Here is a 17605-nt window from a genome sequence, read left to right on the forward strand (position 1 = left end):
GTGTTTGTGTGTGTTAGTGTGTGTGTTAGTGTTAGTCTGTGTGTGTGTGTGTGTGTGTGTTAGTGTTAGTGTGTGTGTGTGTGTTAGTGTTAGTGTGTGTGTTAGTCTGTGTGTTTGTGTGTGTTAGTGTGTGTGTTAGTGTTAGTGTGTGTGTTAGTCTGTATGTTTGTGTGTGTTAGTGTGTTACTTAGTGTTAGTGTGTGTGTTAGTGTGTGTGTGTTAGTCTGTGTGTTTGTGTTAGTGTGTGTGTTAGTCTGTGTGTGTGTGTGTTAGTGTGTGTGTTAGTCTGTGTGTGTGTTAGTCTGTGTGTGTGTGTGTTAGTGTGTGTGTTAGTCTGTGTGTGTGTTAGTCTGTGTGTGTTAGTGTGTGTTAGTCTGTGTGTTTGTGTTAGTGTGTGTTAGTCTGTGTGTGTGTTAGTCTGTGTGTGTGTGTGTGTTAGTGTGTGTGTTAGTGTTAGTGTGTGTGTTAGTCTGTGTGTTTGTGTGTGTTAGTGTTAGTTAGTGTGTTAGTCTGTGTGTGTGTGTGTTAGTCTGTGTGTTTGTGTGTGTTAGTGTGTTAGTTAGTGTTAGTGTGTGTGTTAGTGTGTGTGTTAGTGTGTGTGTTAGTCTGTGTGTTAGTGTGTTAGTTAGTGTTAGTGTGTGTGTTAGTCTGTGTGTGTGTGTGTGTTAGTGTGTGTGTTAGTGTTAGTGTGTGTGTTAGTCTGTGTGTGTGTGTGTTAGTGTGTGTGTTAGTCTGTGTGTTTGTGTGTGTTTGTGTGTTAGTTAGTGTTAGTGTGTGTGTTAGTCTGTGTGTTTGTGTGTGTTAGTGTGTTAGTTAGTGTTAGTGTGTGTGTTAGTCTGTGTGTGTTAGTGTGTGTGTTAGTCTGTGTGTTTGTGTGTGTTAGTGTGTTAGTTAGTGTTAGTGTGTGTGTTAGTCTGTGTGTTTGTGTGTTAGTGTGTTAGTTAGTGTTAGTGTGTGTGTTAGTCTGTGTGTTTGTGTGTTAGTGTGTTAGTTAGTGTTAGTGTGTGTGTTAGTGTGTGTGTTAGTGTGTGTGTTAGTCTGTGTGTTAGTGTGTTAGTTAGTGTTAGTGTGTGTGTTAGTCTGTGTGTGTGTGTGTGTTAGTGTGTGTGTTAGTGTTAGTGTGTGTGTTAGTCTGTGTGTGTGTGTGTTAGTGTGTGTGTTAGTCTGTGTGTTTGTGTGTGTTTGTGTGTTAGTTAGTGTTAGTGTGTGTGTTAGTCTGTGTGTTTGTGTGTGTTAGTGTGTTAGTTAGTGTTAGTGTGTGTGTTAGTCTGTGTGTGTTAGTGTGTGTGTTAGTCTGTATGTTTGTGTGTGTTAGTGTGTTAGTTAGTGTTAGTGTGTGTGTTAGTCTGTGTGTGTGTGTGTTAGTGTGTGTGTTAGTCTGTGTGTTTGTGTGTGTTTGTGTGTTAGTTAGTGTTAGTGTGTGTGTTAGTCTGTGTGTTTGTGTGTTAGTGGGTTAGTTAGTGTTAGTGTGTGTGTTAGTCTGTGTGTGTGTGTGTTAGTGTGTGTGTTAGTCTGTGTGTTTGTGTGTGTTTGTGTGTTAGTTAGTGTTAGTGTGTGTGTTAGTCTGTGTGTTTGTGTGTTAGTGGGTTAGTTAGTGTTAGTGTGTGTGTTAGTCTGTGTGTGTGTGTGTTAGTGTGTGTGTTAGTCTGTGTGTTTGTGTGTGTTAGTGTGTTAGTTAGTGTTAGTGTGTGTGTTAGTCTGTGTGTTTGTGTGTTAGTGTGTTAGTTAGTGTTAGTGTGTGTGTTAGTCTGTATGTTTGTGTGTGTTAGTGTGTTAGTTAGTGTTAGTGTGTGTGTTAGTGTGTGTGTTAGTCTGTGTGTTAGTGTGTTAGTTAGTGTTAGTGTGTGTGTTAGTCTGTGTGTTTGTGTGTTAGTGTGTTAGTTAGTGTTAGTGTGTGTGTTAGTCTGTATGTTTGTGTGTGTTAGTGTGTTAGTTAGTGTTAGTGTGTGTGTTAGTGTGTGTGTTAGTCTGTGTGTTAGTGTGTTAGTTAGTGTTAGTGTGTGTGTTAGTCTGTGTGTTTGTGTGTTAGTTAGTGTTAGTGTGTGTGTTAGTCTGTGTGTTTGTGTGTGTTAGTGTGTTAGTTAGTGTTAGTGTGTGTGTTAGTCTGTGTGTGTGTGTGTGTGTGTGTTAGTGTGTGTGTTAGTCTGTATGTTTGTGTGTGTTAGTGTGTTAGTTAGTGTTAGTGTGTGTGTTAGTGTGTGTGTGTTTGTGTTAGTGTGTGTGTTAGTCTGTGTGTGTGTGTGTTAGTGTGTGTGTTAGTCTGTGTGTGTGTGTTAGTGTGTGTGTTAGTCTGTGTGTGTGTTAGTCTGTGTGTGTGTTAGTCTGAGTGTGTGTGTGTTAGTGTGTGTGTTAGTCTGTGTGTGTGTTAGTCTGTGTGTGTGTGTGTTAGTGTGTGTGTTAGTCTGTGTGTGTGTTAGTCTGAGTGTGTGTGTGTTAGTGTGTGTGTTAGTCTGTGTGTGTGTTAGTCTGAGTGTGTGTGTTAGTGTGTGTGTTAGTCTGTGTGTTTGTGTGTTAGTCTGTGTGTTTGTGTTAGTCTGTGTGTGTGTGTGTGTTAGTGTGTGTGTTAGTGTTAGTGTTAGTGTGTGTGTTAGTCTGTGTGTTTGTGTGTGTTAGTGTGTGTGTTAGTGTTAGTCTGTGTGTGTGTTAGTGTTAGTGTGTGTGTGTGTGTTAGTGTTAGTGTGTGTGTTAGTCTGTGTGTTTGTGTGTTAGTGTGTGTGTTAGTGTTAGTGTGTGTGTTAGTCTGTGTGTGTGTGTGTTAGTGTGTGTGTTAGTCTGTATGTTTGTGTGTGTTAGTGTGTTAGTTAGTGTTAGTGTGTGTGTTAGTGTGTGTGTGTTAGTCTGTGTGTTTGTGTTAGTGTGTGTGTTAGTCTGTGTGTGTGTGTGTGTGTTAGTCTGTGTGTGTTAGTGTGTGTTAGTCTGTGTGTTTGTGTTAGTGTGTGTGTTAGTCTGTGTGTGTGTGTGTGTGTGTGTTAGTGTGTGTGTTAGTGTTAGTGTGTGTGTTAGTCTGTGTGTTTGTGTGTGTTAGTGTTAGTTAGTGTGTTAGTCTGTGTGTGTGTGTGTTAGTGTGTGTGTTAGTCTGTGTGTTTGTGTGTGTTAGTGTGTTAGTTAGTGTTAGTGTGTGTGTTAGTGTGTGTGTTAGTCTGTGTGTTAGTGTGTTAGTTAGTGTTAGTGTGTGTGTGTGTGTTAGTGTGTGTGTTAGTGTTAGTGTGTGTGTTAGTCTGTGTGTTTGTGTGTGTTTGTGTGTTAGTTAGTGTTAGTGTGTGTGTTAGTCTGTGTGTTTGTGTGTGTTAGTGTGTTAGTTAGTGTTAGTGTGTGTGTTAGTCTGTGTGTGTGTGTGTTAGTGTGTGTGTTAGTCTGTGTGTTTGTGTGTGTTAGTGTGTTAGTTAGTGTTAGTGTGTGTGTTAGTCTGTGTGTGTTAGTGTGTGTGTTAGTCTGTGTGTTTGTGTGTGTTAGTGTGTTAGTTAGTGTTAGTGTGTGTGTTAGTCTGTGTGTTTGTGTGTTAGTGTGTTAGTTAGTGTTAGTGTGTGTGTTAGTCTGTATGTTTGTGTGTGTTAGTGTGTTAGTTAGTGTTAGTGTGTGTGTTAGTCTGTGTGTGTGTGTGTTAGTGTGTGTGTTAGTCTGTGTGTTTGTGTGTGTTTGTGTGTTAGTTAGTGTTAGTGTGTGTGTTAGTCTGTGTGTTTGTGTGTTAGTGGGTTAGTTAGTGTTAGTGTGTGTGTTAGTCTGTGTGTGTGTGTGTTAGTCTGTGTGTTTGTGTGTGTTTGTGTGTTAGTTAGTGTTAGTGTGTGTGTTAGTCTGTGTGTTAGTGGGTTAGTTAGTGTTAGTGTGTGTGTTAGTCTGTGTGTGTGTGTTAGTGTGTGTTAGTCTGTGTGTTTGTGTGTGTTAGTGTGTTAGTGTTAGTGTGTGTGTTAGTCTGTGTGTTTGTGTGTTAGTGTGTTAGTTAGTGTTAGTGTGTGTGTTAGTCTGCATGTTTGTGTGTGTTAGTGTGTTAGTTAGTGTTAGTGTGTGTGTTAGTGTGTGTGTTAGTCTGTGTGTTAGTGTGTTAGTTAGTGTTAGTGTGTGTGTTAGTCTGTGTGTTTGTGTGTTAGTGTGTTACTTAGTGTTAGTGTGTGTTAGTCTGTGTGTTTGTGTGTTAGTGTGTTAGTTAGTGTTAGTGTGTGTGTTAGTCTGTGTGTTAGTGTGTTAGTTAGTGTTAGTGTGTGTGTTAGTCTGTGTGTTTGTGTGTTAGTGTTAGTGTGTGTGTTAGTCTGTGTGTTAGTGTGTTAGTTAGTGTTAGTGTGTTAGTTAGTGTTAGTGTGTGTGTTAGTCTGTGTGTTTGTGTGTGTTAGTGTTAGTGTGTGTGTTAGTCTGTGTGTTTGTGTGTTAGTTAGTGTTAGTGTGTGTGTTAGTCTGTGTGTTAGTGTGTTACTTAGTGTTAGTGTGTGTGTTAGTCTGTGTTTGTGTGTTAGTGTGTTACTTAGTGTTAGTGTGTGTGTTAGTCTGTGTGTTTGTGTGTGTTAGTGTGTTAGTTAGTGTTAGTGTGTGTGTTAGTCTGTGTGTTTGTGTGTTAGTGTGTTAGTTAGTGTTAGTGTGTGTGTTAGTCTGTATGTTTGTGTGTGTTAGTGTGTTAGTTAGTGTTAGTGTGTGTGTTAGTCTGTGTGTGTGTGTGTTAGTGTGTGTGTTAGTCTGTGTGTTTGTGTGTGTTAGTGTGTGTGTTAGTGTTAGTCTGTGTGTGTGTGTGTGTGTGTGTTAGTGTTAGTGTGTGTGTGTGTGTTAGTGTTAGTGTGTGTGTTAGTCTGTGTGTTTGTGTGTGTTAGTGTGTGTGTTAGTGTTAGTGTGTGTGTTAGTCTGTATGTTTGTGTGTGTTAGTGTGTTACTTAGTGTTAGTGTGTGTGTTAGTGTGTGTGTGTTAGTCTGTGTGTTTGTGTTAGTGTGTGTGTTAGTCTGTGTGTGTGTGTGTTAGTGTGTGTGTTAGTCTGTGTGTGTGTTAGTCTGTGTGTGTGTGTGTTAGTGTGTGTGTTAGTCTGTGTGTGTGTTAGTCTGTGTGTGTTAGTGTGTGTTAGTCTGTGTGTTTGTGTTAGTGTGTGTTAGTCTGTGTGTGTGTTAGTCTGTGTGTGTGTGTGTTAGTGTGTGTGTTAGTGTTAGTGTGTGTGTTAGTCTGTGTGTTTGTGTGTGTTAGTGTTAGTTAGTGTGTTAGTCTGTGTGTGTGTGTGTTAGTGTGTGTGTTAGTCTGTGTGTGTGTGTGTTAGTGTGTGTGTTGTGGGAATATGTAATATCAGACTGTTCTTCTAGGTTATGTTCAGCTCTCCCATCAGAACAGAACAAACTCATCAGTCATGTGTATATTTATCAGAGTGGGTGTGGCCTAAAGTGAGGCTGCAGTATAGACCCAGTACCCCAGCCCAGTACCCCAGCCCAGTACCCCAGCCCGTGACACCAGCGTCTCCTACAGCATGCGTTCTAAAGCCAGGTGAATTTTGGGGTGTTGTTGACAGATTGGTGGTGTGGGTGCTCTGAAATGTGGACAGTTGTGTTGATGTACAGCTCTGTCCACTGCTGCCTCAGCTGAGTTGAGTGACCTCTGAAATGCCTCTCTGTGTGTTTTTATATGTATAAGCACGTGTGTATATGTATGGTTGTATACACGTGTGTGTGTGTGTGTGTGTGTCATGATGAACAGAGTTGCTGTTATCCTCCTCCTGTGTTATATTAGCTCTAATACAATAACACTGTAATACTATAATATTACACACCTGACTTTTCATTTATATTTAAATTTAATGTGGTGGAGGTGACTTCACTTACAGTACATACAGACAAGTGTGAACTACACAACACTACACAACACCACATACACAACACTACACAACACTACACAACACTACACAACACCACATACACAACACTACACAACACTACACAACACCACATACACAACACTACACAACACCACATACACAACACTACACAACACTACACAACACCACATACACAACACTACACAACACTACACAACACCACATACACAACACTACACAACACCACATACACAACACTACACAACACTACACAACACTACACAACACCACATACACAACACTACACAACACTACACAACACCACATACACAACACTACACAACACCACATACACAACACTACACAACACTACACAACACCACATACACAACACTACACAACACTACACAACACCACATACACAACACTACACAACACTACACAACACCACATACACAACACTACACAACACCACATACACAACACTACACAACACCACATACACAACACTACACAACACTACACAACACTACACAACACCACATACACAACACTACACAACACTACACAACACCACATACACAACACTACACAACACCACATACACAACACTACACAACACTACACAACACCACATACACAACACTACACAACACTACACAACACCACATACACAACACTACACAACACTACACAACACCACATACACAACACTACACAACACTACACAACACCACATACACAACACTACACAACACCACATACACAACACTACACAACACTACACAACACCACATACACAACACTACACAACACTACACAACACCACATACACAACACTACACAACACTACACAACACCACATACACAACACCACATACACAACACTACACAACACTACACAACACCACATACACAACGCTACACAACACTACACAACACCACATACACAACACTACACAACACTACACAACACCACATACACAACACTACACAACACTACACAACACCACATACACAACACTACACAACACTACACAACACCACATACACAACACTACACAACACTACACAACACTACACAACACCACATACACAACACTACACAACACTACACAACACCACATACACAACATCACATACACAACACTACACAACACTACACAACACCACATACACAACACTACACAACACTACACAACACTACACAACACCACATACACAACACTACACAACACCACATACACAACACAACACTACACAACACCACATACACAACACTACACAACACCACATACACAACATCACATACACAACACTACACAACACTACACAACACCACATACACAACACTACACAACACTACACAACACCACATACACAACATCACATACACAACACTACACAACACTACACAACACTACATACACAACACTACACAACACCACATACACAACACTACACCACATACACAACACTACACCACATACACAACACCACATACACAACACAACACAACACTACACAACACCACATACACAACACTACACAACACCACATACACAACACTATATACACAACACCGCATACACAACACTATATACACAACACCGCATACACAACACTATATACACAACACCACATACACAACACTATATACACAACACCGCATACACAACACTATATACACAACACTGCATACACAACACCACATACACAACATCACATACACAACACTACACAACACCACATACACAACACTACACAACACTACACAACACCACATACACAACATCACATACACAACACTACACAACACTACACAACACTACATACACAACACCACATACACAACACTACACCACATACACAACACTACACCACATACACAACACTACACCACATACACAACACCACATACACAACACAACACCACATACACAACACAACACAACACTACACAACACCACATACACAACACTACACAACACTACACAACACCACATACACAACACTATATACACAACACCGCATACACAACACTATATACACAACACTATATACACAACACCACATACACAACACTATATACACAACACCGCATACACAACACTATATACACAACACTATATACACAACACCACATACACAACACTATATACACAACACTGCATACACAACACTATATACACAACACTGCATACACAACACCACATACACAACACTATATACACAACACTATATACACAACACTGCATACACAACACCACATACACAACACTATATACACAACACTACACACACAACACCACATACACAACACTATATACACAACACCGCATACACAACACTATATACACAACACCACATACACAACACTATATACACAACACTGCATACACAACACCACATACACAACACTATATACACAACACTATATACACAACACTGCATACACAACACCACATACACAACACTATATACACAACACTGCATACACAACACCACATACACAACACTATATACACAACACTACACACACAACACCACATACACAACACTATATACACAACACCGCATACACAACACTATATACACAACACTACATACACAACACTATATACACAACACTGCATACACAACACCACATACACAACACTATATACACAACACTATATACACAACACCACATACACAACACTATATACACAACACTGCATACACAACACCACATACACAACACTATATACACAACACCACATACCCAACACTATATACACAACACTACACACACAACACTATATACACAACATTATATACACAACACCACATACACAACACTATATACACAACACTATATACACAACACCGCATACACAACTCTATATACACAACACTATATACACAACACCGCATACACAACACTATATACACAACACTACATACACAACACTACACACACAAAACCACATACACAACACTATATACACAACACTATATACACAACACCACATACACAACACTATATACACAACACCGCATACACAACACTATATACACAACGCTGCATACACAACACCACATACACAACACTACATACACAACACCACATACACAACACTATATACACAACACTATATACACAACACCACATACACAACACTATATACACAACACCGCATACACAACACTATATACACAACACTATATACACAACACTATATACACAACACTGCATACACAACACCACATACACAACACTATATACACAACACTACACACACAACACCACATACACAGCACTATATACACAACACTACACACACAACACCACATACACAACACTATATACACAACACTACACACACAACACCACATACACAACACTATATACACAACACTACACACACAACACCACATACACAACACTATATACACAACACCACATACACAACACTACATACACAACGCCGCATACACAACACTACATACACAACACTATATACACAACACCACATACACAACACTATATACACAACACCACATACACAACACTATATACACAACACCGCATACACAACACCACATACACAACACTATATACACAACACCACATACACAACACTATATACACAACACCACATACACAACACTATATACACAACACCGCATACACAACACTATATACACAACACCACATACACAACACCACATACACAACACTATATATACAACACTATATACACAACACTATATACACAACACCGCATACACAACACTATATACACAACACTGCATACACAACACTACACACACAACACCACATACACAACACTATATACACAACACTATATACACAACACTATATACACAACACCACATACACAACACTATATACACAACACCGCATACGCAACACTATATACACAACACCACATACACAACACTATATACACAACACCACATACACAACACTATATACACAACACTATATACACAACACTATATACACAACACCGCATACACAACACTACACACACAACACCGCATACGCAACACTATATACACAACACCACATACACAACACCACATACACAACACTATATACACAACACTATATACACAACACCGCATACACAACACTACACACACAACACTACACACACAAAACACCACATACACAACACTATATACACAACGCTGCATACACAACACCACATACACAACACTACATACACAACACTATATACACAACACCACATACACAACACTATATACACAACACTATATACACAACACCACATACACAACATTATATACACAACACCGCATACACAACACTATATACACAACACTACATACACAACACTATATACACAACACTGCATACACAACACCACATACACAACACTATATACACAACACTATATACACAACACCACATACACAACACGATATACACAACACTGCATACACAACACCACATACACAACACTATATACACAACACTGCATACACAACACTATATACACAACACTGCATACACAACACCACATACACAACACTATATACACAACACTACACACACAACACCACATACACAACACTATATACACAACACCACATACACAACACTATATACACAACACTACACACACAACACCACATACACAACACTATATACACAACACTACACACACAACACCACATACACAACACTATATACACAACACCACATACACAACACCACATACACAACACTATATACACAACACTATATACACAACACTGCATACACAACACCACATACACAACACTATATACACAACACTATATACACAACACTGCATACACAACACCACATACACAACACTATATACACAACACTACACACACAACACCACATACACAACACTATATACACAACACCACATACACAACACTATATACACAACACCACATACACAACACTATATACACAACACTGTATACACAACACCACATACACAACACTATATACACAACACTATATACACAACACTGCATACACAACACCACATACACAACACTATATACACAACACTGCATACACAACACCACATACACAACACTATATACACAACACTACACACACAAGACCACATACACAACACTATATACACAACACCGCATACACAACACTATATACACAACACTACATACACAACACTATATACACAACACTGCATACACAACACCACATACACAACACTATATACACAACACTATATACACAACACCACATACACAACACTATATACACAACACTGCATACACAACACCACATACACAACACTATATACACAACACCACATACACAACACTATATACACAACACTACACACACAACACCACATACACAACACTATATACACAACACCACATACACAACACTATATACACAACACTACATACACAACACCACATACACAACACTATATACACAACACTATATACACAACACCGCATACACAACACTATATACACAACACTATATACACAACACCACATACACAACACCACATACACAACACTATATACACAACACTACACACACAACACTACACACACAAAACACCACATACACAACACTATATACACAACGCTGCATACACAACACCACATACACAACACTACATACACAACACCACATACACAACACTATATACACAACACTGCATACACAACACCACATACACAACACTATATACACAACACCGCATACACAACACTATATACACAACACTACATACACAACACTATATACACAACACTGCATACACAACACCACATACACAACACTATATACACAACACTACACACACAACACCACATACACAGCACTATATACACAACACTACACACACAACACCACATACACAACACTATATACACAACACTACACACACAACACCACATACACAACACTATATACACAACACTACACACACAACACCACATACACAACACTATATACACAACACCACATACACAACACTACATACACAACACCACATACACAACACTATATACACAACACTACACACACAACACCACATACACAACACTACACACACAACACCACATACACAACACTATATACACAACACTACACACACAACACCACATACACAACACTATATACACAACACCACATACACAACACTATATACACAACACCACATACACAACACTATATACACAACACCGCATACACAACACTATATACACAACACCACATACACAACACCACATACACAACACTATATATACAACACTATATACACAACACTATATACACAACACTATATACACAACACTATATACACAACACTGCATACACAACACTACACACACAAAACCACATACACAACACTATATACACAACATTATATACACAACACCACATACACAACACTATATACACAACACTATATACACAACACCGCATACACAACACTATATACACAACACCGCATACACAACACTATATACACAACACCACATACACAACACTATATACACAACACTATATACACAACACTATATACACAACACTGCATACACAACACTACACACACAAAACCACATACACAACACTATATACACAACACCACATACACAACACCACATACACAACACTATATACACAACACTATATACACAACACCGCATACACAACACTACACACACAACACTACACACACAACACCACATACACAACACTATATACACAACGCCGCATACACAACACTACATACACAACACTATATACACAACACTACATACACAACACCACATACACAACACTATATACACAACACTATATACACAACACCACATACACAACATTATATACACAACACCGCATACACAACACTATATACACAACACTACATACACAACACTATATACACAACACTGCATACACAACACCACATACACAACACTATATACACAACACTATATACACAACACCACATACACAACACTATATACACAACACTGCATACACAACACCACATACACAACACTATATACACAACACTACACACACAACACCACATACACAACACTATATACACAACACCACATACACAACACTATATACACAACACTACACACACAACACCACATACACAACACTATATACACAACACTACACACACAACACCACATACACAACACTATATACACAACACCACATACACAACACCACATACACAACACTATATACACAACACCACATACACAACACTATATACACAACACCGCATACACAACACTATATACACAACACCACATACACAACACCACATACACAACGCTATATACACAACACTATATACACAACACTACACACACAAAACCACATACACAACACTATATACACAACACCACATACACAACACTATATACACAACACTGCATACACAACACCACATACACAACACTATATACACAACACTACACACACAAGACCACATACACAACACTATATACACAACACCGCATACACAACACTATATACACAACACTACATACACAACACTATATACACAACACTGCATACACAACACCACATACACAACACTATATACACAACACTATATACACAACACCACATACACAACACTATATACACAACACTGCATACACAACACCACATACACAACACTATATACACAACACCACATACACAACACTATATACACAACACTACACACACAACACCACATACACAACACTATATACACAACACCACATACACAACACTATATACACAACACTACATACACAACACCGCATACACAACACTATATACACAACACTATATACACAACACCGCATACACAACACTATATACACAACACTATATACACAACACCACATACACAACACCACATACACAACACTATATACACAACACTACACACACAACACTACACACACAAAACACCACATACACAACACTATATACACAACGCTGCATACACAACACCACATACACAACACTACATACACAACACCACATACACAACACTATATACACAACACCACATACACAACACTATATACACAACACTGCATACACAACACCACATACACAACACTATATACACAACACTACACACACAAGACCACATACACAACACTATATACACAACACCGCATACACAACACTATATACACAACACTACATACACAACACTATATACACAACACTGCATACACAACACCACATACACAACACTATATACACAACACTATATACACAACACCACATACACAACACTATATACACAACACTGCATACACAACACCACATACACAACACTATATACACAACACCGCATACACAACACTATATACACAACACTACATACACAACACTATATACACAACACTGCATACACAACACCACATACACAACACTATATACACAACACTACACACACAACACCACATACACAGCACTATATACACAACACTACACACACAACACCACATACACAACACTATATACACAACACTGCATACACAACACCACATACACAACACTATATACACAACACCGCATACACAACACTATATACACAACACTACATACACAACACTATATACACAACACTGCATACACAACACCACATACACAACACTATATACACAACACCGCATACACAACACTATATACACAACACTACATACACAACACTATATACACAACACTGCATACACAACACCACATACACAACACTATATACACAACACTACACACACAACACCACATACACAGCACTATATACACAACACTACACACACAACACCACATACACAACACTATATACACAACACTGCATACACAACACCACATACACAACACTATATACACAACACCGCATACACAACACTATATACACAACACTACATACACAACACTATATACACAACACTGCATACACAACACCACATACACAACACTATATACACAACACTATATACACAACACCACATACACAACACTATATACACAACACTGCATACACAACACTATATACACAACACTGCATACACAACACCACATACACAACACTATATACACAACACTATATACACAACACTGCATACACAACACCACATACACAACACTATATACACAACACTATATACACAACACTGCATACACAACACCACATACACAACACTATATACACAACACTACACACACAACACCACATACACAACACTATATACACAACACCACATACACAACACTATATACACAACACCGCATACGCAACACTATATACACAACACTGCATACACAACTCTATATACACAACACCGCATACACAACACTATATACACAAAACTATATACACAACACTACATACACAACACTATATACAACACTACACACACAACACAACACTATATACACAACACTACACACACAACACCACATACACAACACTATATACACAACACTACACACACAACACCACATACACAACACTATATACACAACACTACACACACAACACTATATACACAACACCACATACACAACAATATATACAACACTACACACACAACACTATATACACAACACTATATACACAACACCACATACACAACAATATATACAACACTACACACACAACACTGCATACACAACACCACATACACAACACTATATACACAACACCACATACACAACACTATATACACAACACCACATACACAACACTATATACACAACACCACATACACAACACTATATACACAACACCACATACACAACAATATATACAACACTACACACACAACACTACATACACAACACTATATACACAACACCACATACACAACACTGCATACACAACACCACATACACAACACTATATACACAACACCACATACACAACACTATATACACAACACCACATACACAACACTATATGCACAACACCACATATACAACACTATATACACAACACTACCATTCACTGTGTGGTACAACCCCAACGCAGGCCACACCTCCAATAACACAGGTAACACCTCCAATAACGCAGACCACACCTCCAATAACATAGGCCACACCTCCAATAACACAGGCCATGCCTCTAGCAATGCAGGCCACACCTCCAATATTGCAGGCCACATCTCCAATAATGCAGGCCACACCTCCAATAACGCAGGTAACACCTCAGACCACACCTCCAATAACGCATGCCACACCTCAGACCACACCTCCAATAACACAGGCAACACCTCCAATAACACAGGCAACACCTCCAATAACACGGTCTTTACAGTGACACATGGTGTTTGCAGCATTCTGCTCCTGGAACACTTTCTGTCCTCAGAACCTGGGCTTATTTTCATAATTGGAGGCAGTACAGATGAAGTGACCAACAAGAAGATATTAGCCTTAACCCTTCACATTTTAGCAGGATGACGACCCCAGACATGAGAGCAAAGCAATGCAGCAAAAACGTTAATGTTCTCCAGTGGTCAAGTCAAAGTCCAGATCTGAGTCTCACTAAACTTCTGCAGCAGAGTCTGATCTGAAAACAATATCCAACCAACCTGAAGAACCTGGAGCACACCTGCTGGAAGTTTAGATAAGTTCACATCAGATTGCACAACTCTTATTATTACACAACTCCAGGTATTACACAACTCCATCATTGTTACCTGGTGCAGCGATCAGGACATTTTAAACTAGAAAAAAACAAGAAGAATCTGGAGTAACTGGTAAACAAACAAACAAACAAAGAAACAGTTTGTTGTAATTGTAAACTATTGTGTGTGTAGATTCATTATATTTTAAATATCGAGCAGTTGTGTGTGTTGTGTAACATTGCGTGTCCTGATTTCCTGATCTGACCCACATGCAGTTTTTAACTCTCGGTTAAATAAACATTATATTCTGATTCAAGGTGAATTGTGTTTATCTGACAGTGTGTGTGTGTGTGTGTGTGTGAGAGAGAGGGAAAGAGAGAGAGAGAGAGAGAGAGAGAGAGAGAGAGAGAGAGAGAAAGATCACATACTCAGCACTTCCTAAATCACTGTTAGATATTTATCTATTAAAACACATCCTAATGTTTTATCTGTTTTAGATACAAAAGAAACATGTAGTGCCTGGTGTTCTATCAGCTATAAACACTCATCCCCTCAGCTGTCTCTCTTTATTCTCTTTCTCTTCAGCTATAAACACTCATCCCCTCAGCTGTCTCTCTTTATTCTCTTTCTCTTCAGCTATAAACACTCATCCCCTCAGCTGTCTCTCTTTATTCTCTCTCGTTTCAGCTATAAACACTCATCCCCTCAGCAGTCTCTCTTTATTCTCTCTCTCTTCAGCTATAAACACTCATCCCCTCAGCAGTCTCTCTTTATTCTCTCTCGTTTCAGCTATAAACACTCATCCCCTCAGCAGTCTCTCTTTATTCTCTCTCTCTTCAGCTATAAACACTCATCCCCTCAGCAGTCTCTCTTTATTCTCTCTCTCTTCAGCTATAAACACTCATCCCCTCAGCAGTCTCTCTTTATTCTCTCTCTCTTCAGCTATAAACACTCATCCCCTCAGCAGTCTCTCTTTATTCTCTCTCTTCAGGTTAATAAGAGAATAATCTCAGCTGGTCATGTTACTGAGAAACACACAGCAGTGTAAACTCCTCTGTCCTGAAGATGTGGAGAACTTCAACTTCCAGCTTCACCTCTGACTGATACACACACACACACACACACACACAGACACACACACACACAGACAAACACACAGACAC

The sequence above is a fragment of the Hemibagrus wyckioides genome, linkage group LG09, assembly GCF_019097595.1.
Source record: "Hemibagrus wyckioides isolate EC202008001 linkage group LG09, SWU_Hwy_1.0, whole genome shotgun sequence".
Taxonomy (NCBI): domain Eukaryota; kingdom Metazoa; phylum Chordata; class Actinopteri; order Siluriformes; family Bagridae; genus Hemibagrus; species Hemibagrus wyckioides.